Here is an 18,065-nt window from a genome sequence, read left to right as displayed (position 1 = left end):
CTACCCCAGAAACAGCCAGTGGTAGAAGAGCAATAACCCATGACACTACACAACCATCACAACTGTTCAAGTCAGCTATAATGCCATGTGCTTTCATACCTTTGCAGCTATTCTGCACCAGAATCCCTCAAGCAGTTAATGGTCAAACTGGATGTGTTACACCAATGTCAGCAATATTTTAGCCACTTCATCGAGTCTAAGCAAGGTAAACCAAGGTTGACAGACTGAACAACATTCAACATCATTATTTGTTTGATGTTTAACACCGCACTCAGCAATAGTCCAGCTATACGACAGCAGTCTGGACCAGACAATACAGTCATTGACATCATGAGCATCAGTGTTTGTAATTAAGGTGTAATGACATACAGTTAGCAAAGTTACAGAGCCAGACTACTGGACACCCAATGTCGTCCTCATTGTGGTGGCACGTGGTCCTGTGTACAGTGCACAGGCCTCAGATCAGGGCAAGTTACAGCAAAGCTTGTTGCAGAAAGTCGTTGGATGAGTGATCTTTTTTAATGGTTTGGTTCCTGAGTGTTTCTGGGGCTTTGGTCCTGTCCCCCAATGAAACATTTGTACAACACAAGGCATTGAGTGAACGCTTTAACCACTAGGCTACCCCACTATGCCTGCTGCAGCAACAGTAGTAGCAGCAGCAGCAGCAGGAGCAGTAGTAGTAGTATTAACCTGTTCTGACTAGCATGAGATGCTGGGGATCTTTTCTGACCCATAATCAGAATAATTGTAAGTCGGTTGCAAACATACCTTCCTGACACCATGAAAACTAAATGTCTGGAACAAGTGAATGTGGAGTCTTTTCAATTTTATCAGGGAACAAATATTCCTACTTTCTGAAATACTTTGCCTATATATCCTACCAACTAATAGAATCTAAGTATTATAGTCTGATGTTTCACCAGCTTGATCTGAATTCTCAACTCGAATGTCATTAGCTCTCAAACACAGAATAACTGCATTTAAATTTGAAGAAACTATCCCCCGGGAATGCAAGGGTAAGATGCATTAAATAGGACATGACGATGCCGGCACATTCCTGAGAGACTCCACTTCCACAAACCAACTGCAAAAAAAACATAATTTAATACTATTTTGAAAACAGCTTCTTGAAATTCCACAGCCCCAGGATTAGATTATGGACTGATCAAGGGGTGTTTAAGTCCGGAAACAAATGTACGGGTCTGGGAAGCATCATGATATGAACTGCAAAAACAATCTGATTTTCAAAAATAGCTGAAGCAGAATAAAATCAATATATTGAACTAAATTGATGTGTTATCAGCTTTGATTGATGTGTTTGCCTGTGCCACTGAAGGTTCACTTGAGCTAATCAATCAGCCATAACAAACGAATCAACGGACTCTGCAATGTCAGACTGTTATGCTTCGCATAATAATGTGTAAAGTATAATACACAGGTTCTTATACAGAAATTGAAAGAGCATGTCAAATGCAAATCTAGCACATTTCCATAAAAGCAGATATGTGTTATATACTTATGAAATAGGGGATACTCGGAAATAACTTCAAATTTCCACAATTATAAGATATATTAGTTTCCAGTATGATAATAATGAATGAACTGGGAACTCGTTACTAACGTAAGTGAAGAATGACAGTAGACGTTTCGACTGCCAACAATCTTGTAGGACAGTTGGGGTGAGATGGGAAATTTCAAAATTGAAATTTTTGGAAAAATAGTGAGTAATAAGATTTGCCCAATATTCATTCCCTACAAAAGACAAAAAGACATAGGTTGACTTTGTCTTGACATTAATTTCGATGTCGCCAGACACAATCACACCTATCAACGAAGTGAAAAGTGAATCGAAACTCATCTGAAAACATGACACATAACCAGGGAAGATTTCCACAGTTTCAACGTTGTGGACACCATTATTGGGGTGGCACCAGGGGTCCGGAAAATATGAAATCCCAATAGGACATTTACATTTAGGACACGTCCCCTTCAAATAGCGTATTTTAGTACGACTTTTCACACACATTACAAGCTGTTACGTATTCATAATATGATGAATTATGAATTGTTTCAATTTAAATTGTTTAATTGACCGAACAATTAAAAACAAAATCGATCGTCACAGAAAGCAAAATGGCCGTCAATCAAGATTCAATATACGACTAGCTACTGAAAACAATCAAATCTGCAAATCCTTGGCACAACACGTGGCTGTTGCGCATGGAGATGAGCTGCATGTTGACGCCATATTGGTAGTTCATACACAAACAATAAATGAAATGAAGTAAATTACAACTGTATGATAAGCAGAATCAATCAATATTGACAGAAATAATGATCCACAGAGATTAATCAACCTTCCTTTAAAGTGTCGAAATCAGAAATGACACCCTACGCACGTGTGTGACGCTACTGTATGATGCACATGCAAACTATAGATGTGTTTTGGTGTTCTAATACTCAGTATCAACATTTATATTTCATGATCCATACTTTTGTTTTAATTGATCTCTTTGAAACACTAGATAGTCCATAACTTCACATATATCAGTGCGATAGCAGTAATTATCTTTCAATGATATTGAAACAAAGAGGAGGCAGTGAAAACAAAATACCACCATCTCATGATGTGGATGCCAAGTCTGCATTATGTATGTATCATTTTGGAAATTTATCTTATGGTTTTTCATTTTGAATGAAAAGATAAGTTTATTGCTATCAATACAATGAAATTAAAATGTTCACACAGAGTCTAGATAATGGAGATAGGATCACTGTGTGTTAATGTTGATAAAATTTGGCCTTCATATCATGCATGTTGTGATTGTATTGTGTGTCAGTGGTGGTGAATGTTGCTAATACTATCGACAGCTGTGCCAGATTATGCACACACCACTTAGACATAACAGTATAACAATAACAACAGTAATCCTGAAAAAATGATAATTAATTACATGTCCATGCAGTAATACTAAAAAATTATCACATGTTATTTACAGACTGTTTTTTTATCACTATGAGGGGCAGTCGGGTAGCCCAGTGGTTAAAGCGTTCGCTCGTCACGCCGAAGACCCGGGTTTGATTCCCGACATGGATACAATTTGTGAAGCACATTTCTGGTGTCCCCCGCTATGATATTGCTGGAATATTGCTAAAAGCGGCGTAAAAATTCACTCACTCACTTACTTTATCACTATGAACGACTAAGATATACACCAGTACTCAATGTGCTGACTTCTGAGGGTAAGATGTCTGTGTTTCAGACACTGAATGTTACTCATGCTATCAACTACAAGTTTGCCTGGTACGCATTTGATCCATGATGTTGGTGTATGCTGACACATATTAAGCCAAGACTTACAGTGGAACAACCTCATTTGAATTGCAGTCTGTTTATATATACATAGGGCTGTGTGCCAAATAACCTCAAAATATTTCTGGTCAAGTGTGATAGCTAGCCTTAAGTGTTACTAGCAAGTTTTCAATTTCACAAGCTTGCATATGCAACAGTTTATTTTTCTGGAAATTTGATTCTACGAAGGTATAAATAAAGAAAACCCAAATTGCAAATCATGAGTCAGCTATTTCACACACGGACATAGGGACAAATTCTACCATATTGGCAATTGTGTTTTCATGATACTCTTTAAAACAATACATTTCTTAAGTTCACGTAAAGTTCAATGTAATACAACTTCTCTGCATTGTTAAAGATTACATGGAAATTTGATATAGATTCTAGAATTCAAATATCAAATATGTCACATGAAAAAGGTTCATGTCCCAGTAAAGTTCAATAACAAGTAAAAGCTCAGTCCAGACTGCACTAGAAATACATGTGTGAAATAGTGCCACGGCAATGTAGCTCACTTAACAAAATGTGCTGTCAGCACTGACAATCAAATATCTTCAGCTGATATTGACATTGACAAATATGTAAGCAATTTCAAATTTTAAATGTATTTCTTATGCTGCAAAAATACATGTAATATTGTGTAACATTGTTGAAATACAAAACAGTTACATTTACGATACACAACGTTTCAGTGTTGGTTCTGTATATATACAATGGGGTGAGACATATTTCTTTCTGCATTACATTATTTTCCATTCTTTCAAAATTTTGATTTCTGAGGCTATGCACAAAACTAACCTAATGGTGACAATCAAGTATAAGAACATTCCAGTCTGCCATATTGGAGAAAAAGATGGTTGCAGCCCCATCTCAGCTCCTCCCACACACAAACACCTTCCTCTAGTTTATCACATGTAACAAATGTTATATCTGGGATAATACTTTCTTAGTAAAGTAAAGATTCTAGCACTTTTCGTGGATTGCGTCCATCCATACTAGAATCTGTACTTTACTAAGAAACTGTTATCCCAAATATAGCATTTGTTACATTTGACCACTTTCAAAATGGCATTGTGTGTTCATAGCTTTCGGCCATGGAAGCAGTGCCAATTTACACTTGTCAGAGGGGTACACATATAATGTGATCTAGACTACCAGACTCCGTCATCTTGTGGAAGCCTTGGAGGCTGAGTGAGTTAGATCGCAGACTTTGTGTGCTGGCTATTAGGTGCCTCACTCTGGCAGTTTGGGTTTGAATCGAAACACCAAAAATGTACTTGAATGTGCACTTTCCTAAGTAAGTGTTAACCCAAATAAAACATTTGTTACATTTAACCACCTTCTAAATGTCATTGTGTGTTCATAGAGCTTCATCATGAAAGTTTCCAGAAGTATCATATAAATGATAAATAGAAGCACACTTATGATACTTCATCCCTTCTGTATTTTCAGTAAATATATAAAATTAATTAATGCAGTTACAGCTGATCCTTGTCAATCATATATAGTTACTGAAGATGTGATGCAGAGTTTTCAAGGACAAGTGAGTGAGTGAGTGAATATGGTTTTACGCCGCTTTTAGCAATATTCAAGCAATATCACGGCGGGGGACACCAGAAATGGGCTTCACACATTGTACCCATGTCGGGAATCGAACCCTGGGTCTTCAGCGTGACGAGCGAGGGCTTTAACCACTAGGCTACCCGACCGCCCCTTTCAAGGACAAGGATAAGGAACAAAGTGAGTGAATGCATATCCCTCAAAACTGAATTCAAAACTGAATTGGCATTGTACCCACATGGTAACGTTACCCTGACAGACAGGTGAGCAACAGTGTTTTATTCGTTGGCTGTAAGTTTTCAGTTTTTACAAAGTAAAAGGTATATGTGTGACAAAACAAATGTAAAGTTATCTAAAGATGTATACAATAATCCACACCACCATGTCAATCGACTAAAACATTGGAATCAGTTAGACAGTTGCAGGAACTAAGCTCAGTCGGAGGTCACATCCCCTGGCACTGCTTCCAGGAAGTCAGCCTGACCCATCAATACGGGAGGGCATCATCATGTCTGCAGATTTGGTGATAAAGGACGCTGATGGTAATGATCCTGATAACAATGTCTTTTCATATAATCAATAACATCAGACACATGCACTGGCTAATTCTCACTAAGTGACCTCAGCTTATATCACCATTACAAATATTAAAAAAGATTATATCTAATGCTAAATATCAAGTCTTTTTCATAGGGCTTATCATACATATACACTGTAGATATCTGCGGTAACATGGTACTAGAAATATTTTTTAAGGTGATGCTTTTCCAACTCTGTTAGTTTGTTTTCATGTTTAATTCACTCCTTTGATATCATGAAGTCATTTTCAAATCTTCAAGTATCGGTGAGAAAAATATTCTTTTCAGGATCACTTCCAAAACTTGGTCAGCAACGCTTTTTTTCCTTGCTCAAATACAAATGTGTTCAGAGTAACTTTGTGATTTGGATCTATACCTTAAAGCTCTTGATCCCACAGAACAAGCAAACACTGGTTATAGTTCCATTCTTCCATGCAGGCAGTAAAGGTAAATAGAATTAAGATATTTATCTCCTTGGACATGTTTTTTTCCTTTGTGGCTGAATTAACGACATATGCATTAAACACAAAATGGCATACTTTCTATGTCATCAGGATTGCTAGATCAGAGCCAAATGGATTGGAGTCTGTCACTGATAACACAACAGAATTTACCTTCAGGAATACTTGGACTTGGAAAACAAAGCAATTGTTGAGACATATTGTTAGTTTAAGATGATACACAATGTCAGGGGTTATTACCATTGCCAATGTACACAAACACATTTGAATGTGGCATTAATTAAATTCATGCCTGTATATATTATGCAAAAAATATGGAAATCACATAAAAACCTAAAAGAAATCTCTCCATATTATTGAAATACACATTTACACACACAATATGATACACACGCACAGAAAATGAGAATTCATCATAAGACCCCACCACTCCTACCTTTCCCTACACAGTTAAGATACAAATTCAAAATGGTTAACCTCCATTGAAGTTCAGAATTCAAAATTTGAAACCCCTCCAACAAAACAAATCCTTTTTTGTTGCTGTGTTCCCTTCAGAATTCAGAACATCCATTTTAATATGTGATGAATGAATCAATGGTATGGTGCAGATAGCATGTATAATATCTCACTCTCCAGTGGGCTCATGAGACACTGGGGCGAGGCATGTAACCCATGCTGCCAAGTATTTGGTTTGTGTTGGCAGTGAAGCAAGCCATCAGTGGTTGGCATGGTGCTGAGGGAAATAAAAAGCATTGGGCAACTGTAAAGTGGATTTAGATTCACCCTTTGTCCAAGAACCATCATAAACTTTTTCAAAACCTCCAGGCAAGTAATCCTTATTTTTTTAACCAATGTTCTGCCCCAACAGCCAAATGAAAGTCTAACCAGGGACAATTGGAAATGATATAACGCTGTTATGAGACTTGTATTAAACTGTTTCCAACAGAAGCAATAATTAAATCATTGCTGTTATCATTTCATCATTTCATCATCATCATCATCATCATCATCATTGCAGGTCAGGAGGTAAGCATACTGAGCTTATCACTGTTACTGTTCACTAAAGATAAAATAAAGACTGTAAATCAAAATGAGTTCTTCCCTTAAAACCAATTACAACAGCAAAGTGTATGAAAATGCAGTGAATCTTACCTTGCAATCAGAAAAGCAGCAATAATGGTAATCCAGGTCAAACCAACTTCACAAGAAGCCTTATCTGCAAGAAACAATTTAATTCTTTAGGAATACAGTCTTCAAAGAAATCCTGCTAGTCTTAACAAATCAATTAGAAAACTTTTACAAGAAATCTGACACACAGAGAAAATCCAGTTGGAGAGTCCTTCATTTACGTACAAATCCATCCCATCAAACAGCTCCACTTAATGTGCTGACAACGCAGAGATCACATCCATCCATGATGGTTCTACCTCTCTCATTATCTCGCAATGAGGTACTGATTGTCATTTCTCTACGATCCTGATTTCATGGTCTGGAGGACTGTGGGGGACAAAGAAGGAGATTAAATCGGCAACTGAATACACTCCGATATTCTATCATCACTTCTATCCACACGCTTTGGTCCGTTTGAGACTCACACACATGTATTCTTAGAAATTGCACTCACCTTTGTGAGAGAGAAATCAAAAATTGATTCCTATTCTAGACCTTGCACTTTGCATCCATTCTCTGTTCAATGAATCTATGCTCAAATTTGGATCAGAGGCATTGAGGGAAAAAAAGCAAAGATTTTTTCTGCTCCAGCAGGCACGGCATGTGAGGGTGGCGGGAGGTATTTCCTCTTAAACAGTAACAGGGCGACCATTAAAGCCACTTTGGTCAATAATATCCAATAATTGATTTTGCCTGATACATCTGCATATATAGATTCCAATAGAAAGCAAAATGTTCCTATAAGGGTGACCTTGGCATGAGGTGATTAACATACACATTAAGGATTAAATGACAATATTGAGAATATATATTTCAAGTCAAATAAATATTCAATGATGTCAGACTTTGTAAATATTTCCATGAATTGATGTATTTATCTGTTTCCAACAATATCTATCCAGCACAATTGTACAAAAGAAGGTTGTTGCTTTTCATTTTTCTAAAATAATGTCTCTAAGGTATGAAGCTCTTTGGCTATTATGTGATCATTTTATACGGAATTATTTTTTATACCGACTCTATAACAGTTTAAAAATCCTATCGTTTAAATAGCAGACTGCCCAGACATTCTAGACAGCAATATTGTTCAGACATATATCTTTAAAAAACTACAAAACCGAAGATAAAACAAAATAATTCTGAAAACAGTAGATGATAGCTTTTGCAGGGATTCACAATGTTATTCAGACCTGTGACGCCAATATTTGTTAAGCGTAGATTATAGCTATATATACTATAAAAGTGTGTGCGATTCCTCCCCAGATCTGCTACATCACACCACAAGTTGGGAGGAATCAGGACCGTGCGTTGACTGATTCACCAATCACCAGTGTGTATCAAGTATGTTTATGATAAGTCATGCACAGTTACACCGACAATGAGTATGATATATATTCCTAATATTCACATGATTACTGGCACCAGACTGTGTTTATTTATTCTATGAGTCATACATATACAATATTATCTTCGCTGTTTACAACAGAGGGTTTTTGCAGTAAAAGCTACAAAAGTATCACATTCTAGAATGCCTGTTTTCATGTAATAAATCAAAAGGCATCTGATTTGGGCACCTGTATTTGAGAGTTTTCCACCACCTTCTAATCGCCTATTGGTGCTTACACTTTCTTCTTAAGTTTACATATCTGATTTCTTTCTCAAATTGTTTTACTTTTCCCACCATGCCACAATTTTCTTTTTACATTTTAATATATCCAGTTACCCTTCAACTTTCTCATTCTTTCCATCCATGACTCTTCATACAACATATGACAGGAATTTTCTGTCCATCATTCGTCCTTCTGTTTGTCTGTCATTCTTAGTCCAACCTTGTATGCATATTTCTACCTTTCAATCCATATGTACATTCATTCACCATCCTTCTTCCTATCAACCATATGCCCCATGTCCTACCACATTCTTCTTCCTGTTGCTGCCATCATTCTCTTTTCCCTTTCATCATGTATCAATCATTCTTCATCAGTCCACCCACACCCCAATATTAGTCATCCATGTATGATTCTGCAGTCTTCTTTCTGTTCATCTACAAGTCTATCAGTCTCTCATCACATGCTTATCCATGTTCATCCTTCTTGTGTCCATTCATACATAAATCCATACATCATACATTATCATTCATTTCATCTGAATATTAAGCTGTTCCCTCATTCACTGACTCAATTGTTTAGATGCTTGTTTGTTTGTTTGTTTGTTTGTTGTTTAACACCGCACTCAGCAATATTCAAGCTTTATGACGGTGATCTGTAAATAATCAAGTCTAGACCAGACAATCAAGTGATTGACATCATGAGCTTTTATACACGCAATCGGGATGCGATGACATGCATTAACAAAGTCAGCGAGCCTGACCAACCGATCCCTTTAGTCACCTCCTACGACAAGCATATAATTGCCTTTCATGGCAAGCATGGGATGCTGTAGACCTATTCTACAGTTCACATGCCTCCATCCTCGGGCAGAAGTACTGCTAGATGCAGCATTAGGCAACAAACTAACACTTACTTCTTTATGAAATTAGTGAGTGGCTGGCGCTACTAGAAGAGCAGGACATGCTTACCCTTCTTCCCATCACATGGTGTCACAGATTTTCAGTAATCCATTCATACAATTGTCAGCACTATTTTGCCTTTTACACCCAGTGAAATCTCTTTTGGCACATAATGGAGACTGATTATTCTCTGGTGTTAACGTTTTCAATTTCCATCCCCTATCCATGACACATCACCTTTCCTTCTCAGCAGTGTTGATTCTTTCATTGTTCTCTAACTCCTTAAGTTCGTCCTACTCCTTCACCTTCCAAACATCACTATTACATCTGTCTGTTCATCTGTCATCACCGTCACCTTTCAGTACATTTCCAATACATAATAGCATGCCAACCTGTATGGATTTCAGTTCAGAATATAGGTCTCCAACAAGCTATGCTTGTCATAACAAAATGTATTGGATGGACAGGCTCGATGACTTTGCTTGCTTGTCATCATTGTTTCCCAATTGTGTGGTCGATGCTCATGATTTCAATCACTGGATTGTCTGGTTCAGGCTTGATTAATGACACCCCGGAGTCATATAGCGGAAACAAAAAAACACAACAGCATGGCAGGAGAATAGAGAGCCAGAAGTAACAAAGTTCTGCAAGGGACTGCTAAATGTTGGGTAGGTTGAGGACAGACAATGGATGTCTTGGATTCAAACTTAAGTGGACCCTGGTGATCAATTGCTATTTCAATACCTCTGCACTATCCCTTAGCCAATGGTTATATTGTTTCAAATCTGATAAAAACTGCTGAAAGTACAATTTGAAATTACTGAAATGAAACTGCCTAAATTGATCACATTCTCTACCATTTGTATGAGTAAAGTGGTATCATGAACCACATATGTAAAACCTTTGTATATGTAAGAAGCCAGTTATCAAAAGACTTGTATTGATTCACATATGCCTCTGACACAATATGAACTTCAGTCTACAGAGAGAATGCAAGCAAATTCCATTAAACACTGAATAGATCAGAAAAGATTTTTGGTGTTGAAAGAAAATACAGCCACAGCCATGGACAATGTGCGGCAGGAAACGAGCACATAAATGCCATTATGCATAACACTTTGACATGTCTCATACTTGGCAGCCTCATATATAATGCATTATTTTTACTTTTCAATTGTCTATTACCTAAAAAGAATAGCAAACAATGTTGTTAATAATTCATGTCTTACTTTTGGTAAGTGGTGTGAAAAAATGTTTAATAATCTGAAACTTTACCATCAACATCTTAATATTTATAGTGATGTCAAAATATTTTTTATGTAGTTTTTTTACCAAATTGCTCTCACAGCAAGGTCTTAATGTAGGAATCATATTTTTGTAACTAAAACAGATCAATATACCAAGTGTGAAGTCCAAAGACATGTGAACAAGAGAACAAAGACATATCTTCATAGAAGGACATAAAATGTCTTATTGTGATCTGCATAAGAAGAGCTATAAATATCTTAGGCTATGTTGTAAAATCAAGGTGACAGTATTAGTTTCATAGCCACTACACCTTCTCACTTAAAACAAGGTAACTGTTTGTCTAAATTTTTGGCCCCCAAAAACACTTCCTTTGAAGTGAGAAAAGCACTGAGCATCCAAACCTTTACTAAAAACTCACTGGTACATCCACCAAGAAAACCTTAGGCTCATATGATCACAATCAGCCCAAATACTCTGTTCATAATGAATACAAAACAGCATGCCAGATTATAATAGCGAATATCTGCTGAAATATTGGGCATACAAGGCAAAATTGGGTGTAAACTATATAAATGACACCAGGTGTTCAAAAAAAGTGTAAGCATGCCCTGACCTACCAGTAGCACCCGCCTCTCACACTATTTGCATACAAAATTAAGTGTTTGTTGCCATAACCACCAAGTCAAAGGCACCGACCAAATGGAGCTTCTCAACTGCTTTGTTCAAATTGCCACTAAGACAAATTTTTGAAGTGACCAGCCAAACCTCTTGAAGGTCATTTGAACTTACTCAGCTCCATCAGGCTGCTTTGGGAAAGTATGCCAGTATGTCTGCTTAATCCATTGTTGTCCAATAACTCCTCGCTAACCTACAACTCCATCTCTACTTAGTAAGAAAAGTGAGTTCAAAGGAGTGACAGTTCAATTACTGAGTTATTGCGCCACCGATAGAATCATTATCCTCTTCTTTTGACCAAATGTCAGCACCTAAAAGTGACGCCTCCACCGAGTCTCCAACTTCAAAAGGCCAATCGCAAACTCAGTAGTTTCTCGGTGACTCTAACCGTCTCTCGAAAACATTGGAGTCTGGTTGCTGGGAAGGCATTTTAGACTGATGTGCATCTCTGGAAGGGATTAGACATACGAACATCAACCTGAAGGTCTGATTATAAACTTCCACATGATCAAATTTCTGATGATTAGATGGAATTCACCTGTCTCCAACTGAGTGTGTTTTATATCCATAATTACCTTTGTTTCTGCTAAATACATGTGTAGTACTACACTGCTTCTGCTTTTAAAATGTCCTAAATGACTGAAATGCTTCTCAAAGACCAGTAGACTCCACTAACAAACCAAAAGATTGTGTTACAAACATACAAGCTCTCAAAATTCCTAATTAGCTTTGTTTGAAGTAACAAACAGTACTAGTTCATGCTCTTATTACAGAAATAGCTCAATGAATGTATAGAAATTATGTATATTCTATATGTATTCATCACAAGCTTCTGATAAATGATCTGCATGTCTTCAAATTCTGATGGCATTCATCAGCAGCATATTACCACAGCCTATAACAAAACTGACAGTTTTCAGTGACAATTGGCCATGTTATAAATAATTGTATGAGTAAATGGTGAAACATGCCACAGTGAATGTATGTTGTTTATGCCATATTAAGCATAATTCTAGTTAGTCGACATAATATCTGCCTGAGATAGGCAAACTAGTGATTGATAGCAAGAGAACAATCCACATCATCATGATACAGTTCCATACCACCAAGAAGACTGCACAATCTAATTCTCACTAGTTGGGCTGAATCACACAGACAGAGGCACTAAGGACTGATACTGCTCAAGAATCATCCTTTGGATCTGTCGGATTGTTATTTGTGGATCCCAACGTATGAGTATAGGGACACACTGAATAAGTCTGGTAAAACAAAAGGGAAGGTGAAGATTCAGCAGAAGTCACTGTGGCCATTAAATAATAATGTCAGCTCTTGTTATAACCATCTTGCTAAGGTATCCCCTGAGGCCTAGAGTTCCATTTTGGTGGCTGAGACTTACATGTATGTCTAAAAAAGATTTAACTTCATATCTGTCTTGCCCAATATATCATGGAAACTGTAATTTGATTGTGTCCACTGGCACTCTGTGCCAAATTGAAAAAAGTAAATCTATTAAATAAAATTGAGAATAAATCTCGCTGTATTCGTGTCTTTGTACTATAAACATAGTACAACAAGTACTTGCCATCATTTAATTATCTGACTTCATTTGAACAAATCCAATAAAAAATTTCCTCATGTGTCATGGGGTATATGTTGCGTGTAATCAAATAGTATATGATAAGACCTTGTCTCATTTATACATTAGTGTGAAAAAGGAATGGATGAAACGTATATCTTGCCTGCACCTTCAAGGTCTCAAAAGTCAAGGCCGAAAACTCCAAAGTCTCTAACTCCATGGTCAAGGTGTGATATGCCAAGGTCAAAGGGTAAATGCACATCCGCAACGTCTACAACACCAAACACTTAGGTCTTCGCAATTCCAAGGTCAAGGTGTTAAACTCCAAGCGCGATACAACCCCCAAGATATACTACGCACCAAGCCCCAATTTCACTCCACAATCTACAAAACTCCAAGGTCAAACAACTAACACAGAAAAGTCAACAACTCCAATCTGTCCACAACCCCAATCCCTCCAAAACCCCATTCTGTACACAATTCCAAGGTGAAGCTCTCCAACTCCTACAGTTCTAAGGTCTACAACAGAATGTTTGCCCCACATGACATCTAACTCCAATCACTTCTCTTGTACCTTCTCTATATTAGAACAGTAACAGGTAGCATATCAAGATTACTTTAGGTACAATATTGTTTCCAATGCAGGGCAGTGCTTGTGTGTACTCACTAATAGAGCTAACATATTCATCAGGAAGTTTCTTTGCACCAGAACAAGCTAACAATTCAAAGCATGAAAAAGTTTGTGTGTGACTTATCTTTTCTCTATCTTGACTAGTGACTGACATGCCAGACTATTCTCTGTTAGATCTGGCATCATTTCACACAAAACAACTACAGGCCATGGCATAAGACACAAAATTTACAAAATTTCAACCATCAACATCTTCCCCTATTCAAATAGGCGATGTTTGTACTTTTTGGAAATAAGCATATCGCGAAATGTGTTTTGCACATACTCCTTTCAAAGAGTAGTTGACAATCAATTGATCGAATAGGATTTCCAACAGGTCTTCAGCAACCTATGCTTACCGAAAGAGGCGACTATGCTTGTCATAAAAGGCGACAAACAGGATCGGGTGATCAGGCTTGCTGACTGGTTGATGCATGTGTAGCGGCCATAAAATTTCCGAGTCCCATGATGGGATTCGAACCACGGACCTTCTGAACGAGGTCGGATGCCTTGTCCACATGACCAAAGAGGTTAACCCCCGTCAGCAAGCTGACAAGGTAAGGATGTCATCTGTGGGATGACTCCACGCCCTGCTACATACTCCCCCGTCAACAGAAGGCACGTCCCGGGCCGCATAGTAGGGTACTGAGGCTTATTTTACTCAAATTTGATATGAACGTGCTCAGCCCCACATTGGGCGCCAATGTAGCGGCCATAAAATTTCCGAGTCCCATGATGGGATTCGAACCACGGACCTTCTGAACCGAGGTTGGATGCCTTGTCCACATGACCAAAGAGGTTAACCCCGTCAGCAAGCTGACAAGGTAAGGATGTCATCTGTGGGATGACTCCACGCCCTGCTACATACTCCCCCGTCAACAGAAGGCACGTCCCGGGCCGCATAGTAGGGTACTGAGGCTTATTTTACTCAAATTTGATATGAACGTGCTCAGCCCCACATTGGGCGCCAATGTAGCGGCCATAAAATTTCCGAGTCCCCTGATGGGATTCGAACCACGGACCTTCTGAACCGAGGTTGGATGCCTTGTCCACATGACCAAAGAGGTTAACCCCGTCAGCAAGCAGACAAGGTAAGGATGTCATCTGTGGGATGACTCCACGCCCTGCTACACATGTCATCGTGCACGGATCAACGCTCATGATGTTAATCACTGGACTGTCTGGTCCAGAATTGATTATTTATAGACTACCATCATAAAGCAGGAATATTGATGAGTGTGGTGTTAAACAAACAAACAAATTCATTGTCTGGCAAGAAAGTATTTGATTTCATGATTCAATGCTTATTTGATACATTTCCAGCTTCATTTGACCAATCAAATATTCTTATCAACATATTCCATTTTTTTCTGAAGATTTCAAACTGCATTTAGCCACATTAGATTTAGTCACACAACTGAAGAAACATGACAAAATCACATCAACTTTATACAAATTAGTTGTAGTTGAATATATAAATTGCATGTTAAATATCCCCTTGAACGTCAACCATACAATCTTTGTACCAAGGATAATGGAAGATAGTGTTAACACTTGGATCCAGTATTTCCTTGGGAGTATAGCAGTTCATCAGGCTATTTACTTGATGTCTGCATGGTAATAATCACTAAATGCATTAGACCTTCAAACCACAGGCCGAGGCTATGGGTATTGCTAGTTCGATATGTGTTATAATCTGAATTTTATTAGTAATTCATTGCTCCTCAAAAGACTGCATCCACGATAATGTGTCTGGATATTTTTCTATTTGTTCTAAGAGGTATACTCTTTGAGCCGTTTAGCTAAATACTCAGACAATGACAAGGGTAATTAAATTAATCCAGACAATTAATCCTTAAGTGATATTTGGGCTGAAGTTATGATTTGGTAATGCAATATATGGTAAAGTAATTTCTTTAAACTCTAATTGATGCTGTGATTTCTGTGAAAGCTTTTGAAGCAGTAAATTTTGTGTAGGCAGTCAATGCAGTACCAAGTAATGGTGTAGTGGATGTTGTTGATGCTGTGGATGTGGTTGATGTAGTGGAAGTTGTTGATGCAGTGGATGTTGTTGGTGCCATGGATGTTGTTGATGCTGTTGATGCAGTGGATGTTGTTGCACTTGATGTTGTTGATGCATAGGAAGTAGATGATGCAGTTGACATAATGGGAGCAATGTATGTAATGAGTGAGTGAGTGAGTGAGTAAGGTTTAGCAATATTCCAGTAATATCACGGCAGGGTACACCAGAAATGGGCTTCACACATTGTACCCATGTTGGGAATCGAACCTGGGTCTTCAGCGTGACGAGCTAACGCTTTAACCACTAGGCTACCCGAGCGTCCCTTTGTATGTAATGGATGCAGTGAATGCAGAGCATGCAGATGATGTAGTGAACATAGTGAAGTTATATTTGATATTGTGGATTTATGGAAAGGAGCAAAAGCAGTGGGTGTGATGATTGCAATGGATGAATGTTGGTTGGTTGGTTGGTTGGTTGGTTGGTTGGTTGGTTGGTCTACGCCGCACTCAGCAATATTCCAGCTATATGATGGCGGTCTGTAAATAATTGAGTCTGGGCCAGACAATCCAGTGATTGATATCATGAGCATCGATCCATGCAATTCGGACCGATGACATGCATCATCAACCAAGTCAGCGAGCCTGACCATCCGATCCCGTTAGTCACCTCATACGACAAGCATGATGAATGTACTCGTTTTAGTGAATGTGGTGAATGTTGTGAATGCTGAAAATGTGGTGTTTGTTGAGAATGCAGTGGATGCAGTAGTTGCAAAGAATACAGTGGAAGACTGGCACGCAGGTGGGTATTTAATGGATGTGTGCACCGTCCCTCTCCCATATCTCTTTGTTTTGGTATATATTTTGAACAAAAAAGATCCATACATTTGGGCTTTTCCTGACACTTGTTCTGAGACCATTAATGTCAGTTAAAACTATCTCAGTGTAGGCCTACATGAAACAAAAACTGCCAACAAAACCATGCACATTTTCTTTGAAAGAGCCTCTGTCCATTTTGATAAACAATCAATCTGTTAAGGCCAAATTTGTCGGGGTTCATTTGTCATATAGACTTTAACTATTCCAACTAATCACACCATGCATGAAATTAAAGAACTAGAAATATAACCTTTAAAAACCTCCTAACAATTCTTCTTTTTTGTTATCATCCAGGACAACGTTATTCTCCAAACTAAGCCAAGGTCATATGACCACTGACTTACTTCCTGTTCACAATGAACTTAAGTCTTCTATGTTAACACCTATCGGTTCACACGGAGCTCAGCAGAAACAAATTGTCACATCAATCACTGATAATATTTTTTGTTCAGAAACCAATCCAATTTTTGCAATGAGCAAGCACCTTTTTCCCATCCTCTTCTTGACAAATTGGACTGTCTGAACATGACCTATATTGAAAACTAGATTTGACCTAATTATAGCAAATCCATCCAGAAAGATTTGTAAGATTGTTTTTTGTTTAACGCTGCACTCAGTAATATTGCACCTGTATGATGGCAGTCTGTAAATAATCATGACTGGACCAGTCAATCCAGTGATTGACATCATGAGCATCGATCCACACAAATGGGATACAATGACGTGCATCAACCATCGGCCTGACCACCTGATACCGTTAGTCAACTCTTATGACAAGCACAGCCTTACGGCATGCATGGGTTGATGAAGACCTATTCTAACCTGGATCTTCATGGGTCCCATCTAGAAAGAAATCAGAATGTAGGCATCAAAGTGTGCTGGGATGTGGCTGGGGTTTTCAATACAACTCGACAAAAGCTATATTTTGTCTGAAATTGGGAATGTTTTAAAGTCCTCATCGTTGAATATTCAGGGGCATTTAATGCAATTATTTAAAACTTTGTATCAAAGTCCTGCTCATCAGAAAAATAAAATACAACTACAAAACTAAGGCATTCTTATGTCAACTTGAATTAGGAAATCTATTTCCAACTAAGGGACTTGTGGCACGTCTACAGCATACAGGCCTCTGAAAATGCATGGACAAATTGTCACATAACAATTTACAGATGAACAGGAGAAACACTGATTCTAAAGTAGTTAGTTGAGTTTAACATCGCTTTTAGCAATATTCAAGCACTACACTGCAAGGCACACCAGAAATAGTTGCACACATGTTACCCATGTTGAACCCAGGCCTTCAGGGCGATGAGCAAATGTTTTAACCACTAGGCTCCCCCTATTCTAAAATAGAATCTCAGA

At 38.1% G+C, this 18,065-nt stretch overlaps 1 protein-coding gene across 1 annotated transcript in view; it reads right to left on the bottom strand.

The window, feature by feature from the left end:
* LOC139471922 (neurotrimin-like) overlaps positions 1-18,065 on the bottom strand; it is a 342,678-nt gene that overhangs the window by 245,600 nt on the left and 79,013 nt on the right. Inside the window, exon 2 of the mRNA XM_071254441.1 lies at positions 7,107-7,170. The gene's annotated coding sequence lies outside the window, so the exon portion shown is untranslated. The remainder of the gene's footprint in view (positions 1-7,106; positions 7,171-18,065) is intronic.

This window comes from Haliotis cracherodii, unplaced genomic scaffold (assembly GCF_022045235.1).
Source record: "Haliotis cracherodii isolate W230 unplaced genomic scaffold, xgHalCrac1.p SCAF_1, whole genome shotgun sequence".
Taxonomy (NCBI): Eukaryota; Metazoa; Mollusca; class Gastropoda; order Lepetellida; family Haliotidae; genus Haliotis; species Haliotis cracherodii.
Note: the sequence above shows the minus strand (reverse complement) of the source record. Positions and strands in the feature narration are given on the sequence as shown.